Raw genomic sequence first — 6,173 nt, 5'->3', positions numbered from 1 at the left:
CCCAAACCTTAGCCCTAATGTGCAAAATGCATAGATCTCTTTGGATTCACGTAAAGTTTGCCACTTTACGTGATGGATGAGTTGTAGGAGGCTAGATCTATGTTTTGGAGCAATTGGATGGCCTGGAATGCTTCTGAATGGATTCAGACCGGTGGTACTCGGCGAGTCACATGGGTGTACTCGACGAGTCGCTTGAAGATGAGCTGGAACTCAACGAGTTGGAAGAACAACTCGGTGAGTTGGATGAAGATGGTCTGGAACTCGGCGAGTTGTATGAACAACTCGGCGAGTAGGTTGAGGATAGCCTTAGACTCGGCGAGTCTGTTCTTGGACTCGACGAGTCTTGTCGAAGAGTTCCAATATTTTCTGGTTGAGTCGAGAATCGGCGAGTCAAGGGATGACTCGGTGAGTTGTGGGCGAGTGGACTCAGAGTTGTTGGACTCGGCGAGTCTCGGGGTGACTCGGCGAGTTAGGTCGCGAATTGAGGGAAGTTCTGAGTATGGGGACTCGGCGAGTCATCGGGTTGACTCTGCGAATAGAGTCAGTCAGGGGTTGACTTTGACCTTCTCTTTGACCAAGGGTTGACCAATGGTTTCCAGGGGCATTTTGGTAATTGTTGATTATTGTTTTGAGTTCAGTGCATTGGTGGTTGTCCAGTGGTGGAGATCGTATCAGTGATCCGAGCAACTTGGGTTATCTGTTCAGTCGGCAGTTTCGAGGTGAGTTATCCTCACTATATCAATAGGGTCTAAGGCACCAAGGCCGGCCCTTATCGGATTGAGATCCAGGTAGTTGTCATTATGTTACTGCTTTGATATGTTTGCATCCTGTGAGTTAGGATGGTATATGTTAGAGACCTGATTGAGATCGGTATCCTGAGAGATAGGGAGATGCTGTGTTAGTGACCTGCTAGGTCGGTATCCTAGTTAGGATGGTGGTATGTTATGTGATCTGTTTAATCTGCTTGTTGACTATGAATTGCTATATGATTGTATGTATATGTGCACATGGTTGTTTGGACTGGAGTTGGGTTGAGGCGGGTCCTACTGTGTGCTGTAGGCCAAGATACCCAAGGCGGACCAATTGTCCCGAAGGCCCAGCGAGCGGTCCGGATAGGCTGTAGGCCCCGAAAGGGCGGACCAGACGTGCCGAAGGCTCGGAGAGTGGACTAGATAGACTGAAGGCCCGGTGCGGGCGGACCAGTCATATTGTAGACTCAGAGAGTGGACCAGGTGGATTGAAGGCCGGGAGCGGGCGGACCAATCACACTGCAGACTCGATGTATGTGGATAGACTCGGAGGGTGGACCAAGTGGACTGTAGGCCGGTGCGGCGGACCAGTCAGACAGTAGACCCGAAGTGCATGGTTGTTCTATGATCTGATATGTTGTGGCATGTTATGCGTGTATGGTGTTAATGGTTGGTATTTTGGGGATATCTCACTAAGCTTTCACAGTTGTGGTTTCATGTTTTTCAGGTTCTTCAGGAGGCTGTGGCAAGGAGAAGGCGTGATCGTACCGTTCCTCGTGATTTTGTAGTAATGTGATTCTGGGAATACGTTAAATGTTTTGTATTGAAAACCTTTTTGTAAAGATTTAATGAAATCGAGCTGTTTTGAAAAATTTAAAATTGGTTGTATTTTTCGGTCGTTACACACACGCCACGAAGAGCAAACAAGAGTTAACACACGACATCTCATGGAAGTTGGTGCCACCAGTCAAGTCAACTCCGTTCGTATTCGCTGGTTGGATGATGCCCACGGTCGAACTCAAGACCGCACCGAGCTTCTTCGACGGGAGATGGCCGCGACCCGAGCTGAAGTACAAGAGCTCCGCGAACACCGAGCTGCTCTAGAAGGACGTCTGACAGACGCAGAACGCCAGGTGGCTGAATTCAGAGCCGAAATGAGGAACTTCGTGTCTTCATTTCGTGATCAGCAGAGCTTCAACCACCGCAAGTAGTACTTGCACTGCTCGTCTCAGCTTAATCTCGTTTTGTGGATAAATATTACTATTATTTTCTAGTACGTTATGTCCGATCCCGCGATTTAACTGTTTACACTTCGGGGATCTGTTAGGTGGTCAAATTTTTCCGTACATTGATGTAACATAGACCCTTATAGGGTCAAATTTTCCAATATTGTATACTAAGTCATATCAATGAAATTGACACGCTATTTGCTTTATCACATCAAGTTCATGATAAGGATTGTTTTCAGACTAAATTTACTGGTTTCCGGTTTATGGTTGTTTGATTTATAAGTCAAATTATATATAATTAAGACCATGTCGACCTAGAAATGATGGTTCCACCTTGGATCTTGTTCCTTGTTTGGTTGTGGACCCAGGGCAGGCCCATTAGATTTGAAAGTTTATTAATCTTAATTATATGTAAATATTATACATCAAACGATTTATGGGTGGGCCCGGTATAGATTCTATCTCAAACATTTCATGTAAATCAAATCTATCAGCATTCATAAAGTCTATATTTTATTATCTATAGACCTCTAGTATGAATGGATTCATACAATAACTTTACAAGTTGAAATCATTATGTACTTATAGAACTAATAAGGTTAGTTTAACTCTCGACTTTTGGAGTGCTATCAAAGACTTATTGTCTTTTCATTCTTGTTATGGCAGAAAATGCCACCTCGTAGAAATCCCAGACGTGGCGGCAACGCAGGAGCTCCACCACCGCCGTTGCCACCTCCACCACCCCCTCAATTCGACCCGGTAATGTTCCAGGCTGCCGTAACAACCGCAGTAGCAAGAGCAATGTCCCAAATCAGCACCAATAATGCGGGTGGTACAATGTTCCATAAAGTATTTGTTCGAATATTTATTTACCACCAGATGAATTGTATAATACTATTTTGAATGTAAAAATCCCTTTTTGTATGAAAACCCTGGCTATCACCAGTATGAATAGAATGTTCTGTTTGAAAACCCTGGTTATTACCAGTATGTAAAGTAGTTTTATTTTTTACATAAAGAAACCATGTATTTCCATACTTATCCTAAATAAGCATTGTTCATGTAAAGTATATTACTACGTAAATATATCGTTATTATCTACTTACGAGTTTTATGACCATACTAACTGATATGGCACGAATCGGGTGCCAGTATCCTTTATGACTTTGTCACCTGTAGACCTGCCGGTCCTACTGTAGCTAGCAGCAAGGTGCGGGATTGTCAGTCCTGGATAGATCTATACACAAACTCACGCTCTCCCTCGAGGAAACTCTGGTTTATAAGGGTAGTCTTCCACTAGTACATGTAATTGTACCTAAAGATGTGTATCTCAACTAGATAAACGCCTTCACAAGTAATAATACGGGAAATCCTTTTTATAAATGTCGTAGAAGTTTATAAAAGATAAATTTGTAAACCGTTTAATGAATTCCCAAACTATACCTATTATAGTTTTTATGTTTGTATATGTATAACCATGCATTGAATTCCTAAACTATACCCATTATAGTTTGTATGCTTGTATAAGTATAACCATGTATTGAATTTCCAAACTATACTTATTATAGTTTGTATGTTTGTAAATGTATAACCATGTATTGAATTCCCAAACTATACCTATAGTTTGTATGCTTGTATATGTATAACCATGTATTGATCTGAAAGTTATGAGATTGCGCATGCAAATTGAAAACGTCCCTTATGCTCAGCATGTTACAAGAAGTATATAAATATTTTATAAAACATGGAAAGTCCTTTGGTTGTATGGATTGCATAAGTTTTAAACTTGTTGAAATTTTTATAGTATAATGTTTACAAAATCATTTGTATTTGGCTTGTATTCATCCCCCCCCCCCCCCCTCTTTGAAAACATGAAAAATAGTAAAAGCATATGGGTATGAACTTACCGTTAGTCGTGTGCAAGCGTCGAATCAACGAACTGGAAAACAAAGACCCTCGAGTTTTTTGTATGTGGCACTTAACGGAATCCTAATAACAATTAAATACATATATGTATCTAAATTAGCGATTTCGTTAGATAAAGTGTTAGAAAAACACTTGCTTTCGGTTAAGGAATGTTACCGGGACTTGATTGAATCGAGGAAAGCGGGTTTTTCACCACTTAAGAGGTGTGTACGACCGTGAAGAGTTTACAACCATGAACTCCTGTTTGAAGGGTTTACGGCCCTTGCAGATTTGAAGGGTGTACGGTCGTACACTCAAGAACAAGGGTGTTTGATTTCGAAGAAAACATGTTCTAGATGCTCGAAATCGATTCCAAATGATTATTTTTGATGATTTTCGAAAGAAAAGACGTGTTTTTAGCGTGTATGATCAGGGGTTCTAGAGAGAGAATGAGAGATTTTTAGGCCAAGAGTGTTCAAATGAGTATGGGGGTCCTGTATATATAGGATGGGGTATGGTCGGTGGTGGGGTCCACCTGGCACCAACCGTGAACGGGTTTACGACCGTAAACAGGTGTGCGGCCATACACGAGTGTGCGGCCGAAAACTGTTAGAGTTTTTTTTCAAGGAATCTTCAGGTTTTTCGCGCGATTTTGGTTCTGAATCATATTTAAATTTAAATATATAAAACTAGATGATTTTTTAAATCAAGAAGTTTGACGGAAACTCAATAAGATTCAATTCTATTAACGGAAATCGATTAATGGGAACGGAAAAATGTTCGGGTTGTCACATCACCCCCCCCCCTCGGGTTAGAGGGAATTTCGTCCCGAAATTCAAACATGGAATACAAATATTGAGTACAACTCATGGACTCGGGAAGAGATGGGGATACTTCTGTCTCATTTGATCATCACGCTCCCAAGTGAATTCAGGTCCCTACTTGGCATTCCACCAGACCTTCACTATAGGTATGCGACTTTGTTTCGTTCGCTTGACTTCCCAATCCATGATTCCGACTAGTTCTTCCACGAAATTGAGGTTCTCGTTGATCTCGATCTCGTCGAGAAGGATCACAAGGGTTTCGTCGGATAAACACTTTTTAAGGTTCGAGACGTGGAAGACAAGATGAATATTGTTAAGTTCTCGTGGTAAACGAAGTTTGTATGCTACGGGGCCGATCCTAGCAAGGATTTCGAATGGTCCTATGTACCTCGGATTCAGCTTTCCACGCTTTCCAAAGCGTATCTTGCCTTTCCAGGGCGAGACCTTCAATAGAACACGGTCACCCACCTGGAACTCCAAGGGTTTTTGTCTTTTATTGGCATAGCTCTTTTGTCTATCTCTTAAAGCTTTTAATTGTTCCCAAATTTGTACGATCTTTTCTGTGGTTTCACGAATGATTTCTGGGTCTGTGAGAGTGCTATCGGGGACTTGCCCCATGGCTAGCTACGTGTCACCCACCTCAGCCCAGCAGGGATCTGCACTTACGGCCATAAAAGGCTTCAAACGGTGCAACCTTGATACTGGTATGATAACTGTTGTTGTAGGAGAATTCGACCAAGGGCAAGTGGGTGTCCCACGACTTACCAAAATCTATAACACATGCTCTGAACATGTCTTCCAAGGTCTGAATGGTTCTCTCACTCTACCCATTGGTTTGCGGATGGTAAGTTGTGCTCATATTCAACTTAGTTCCAAGAGCCTTTTGCAGTGACTGCCAAAATCTCGAGGTGAATCTACTATCCCGATCGGAGATAATGGACACGGGCACACAATACAGACAGACTACCTCTTGAATATGGATTTGTGTTAGTCTCTATGCATGATCTTGATCCATTGGACGAGTGGTAGTTATGGAGGGTTTGCTGGGTCTATTTTGGAAAGGTTTCGGAGGGTAAGGTACTCCTCACATGAGTACTTCGGGTCTAGAAAATGAGAGCGGCGATTCAGAGATCTATGTCGGTTAAGGCGGTGGGTTTTCGTAATACACGAACATGGTATGGTGATGACTACACTAATCCTTGTCGAATGACTACGCCGGACTTTCTATAGAAACAAGTGTTGAGTCATTTTGAAAGAGATGTCTATTTTAACGATGGTGTACCCCGAGTGTGTTCAACAGTGCATCATGTGTAGGCTTTCTAGTGCTTTATCAATATTATCACTGCCACAAATCGTACCGCAAAAAGCGACTACTTGCAGTGAAAGTGCTTTGATAATTTGTGACGATATTTTATATTATGATCCTTCTCGGTACCTCTATGATTGCTTGGCATATACAAGTTATG

Source organism: Lactuca sativa, chromosome 5 (assembly GCF_002870075.4).
Source record: "Lactuca sativa cultivar Salinas chromosome 5, Lsat_Salinas_v11, whole genome shotgun sequence".
Lineage (NCBI taxonomy): Eukaryota > Viridiplantae > Streptophyta > Magnoliopsida > Asterales > Asteraceae > Lactuca > Lactuca sativa.
The sequence above is the reverse complement of the archived record's forward strand: the minus strand, read 5'-3'. Positions refer to the sequence as shown.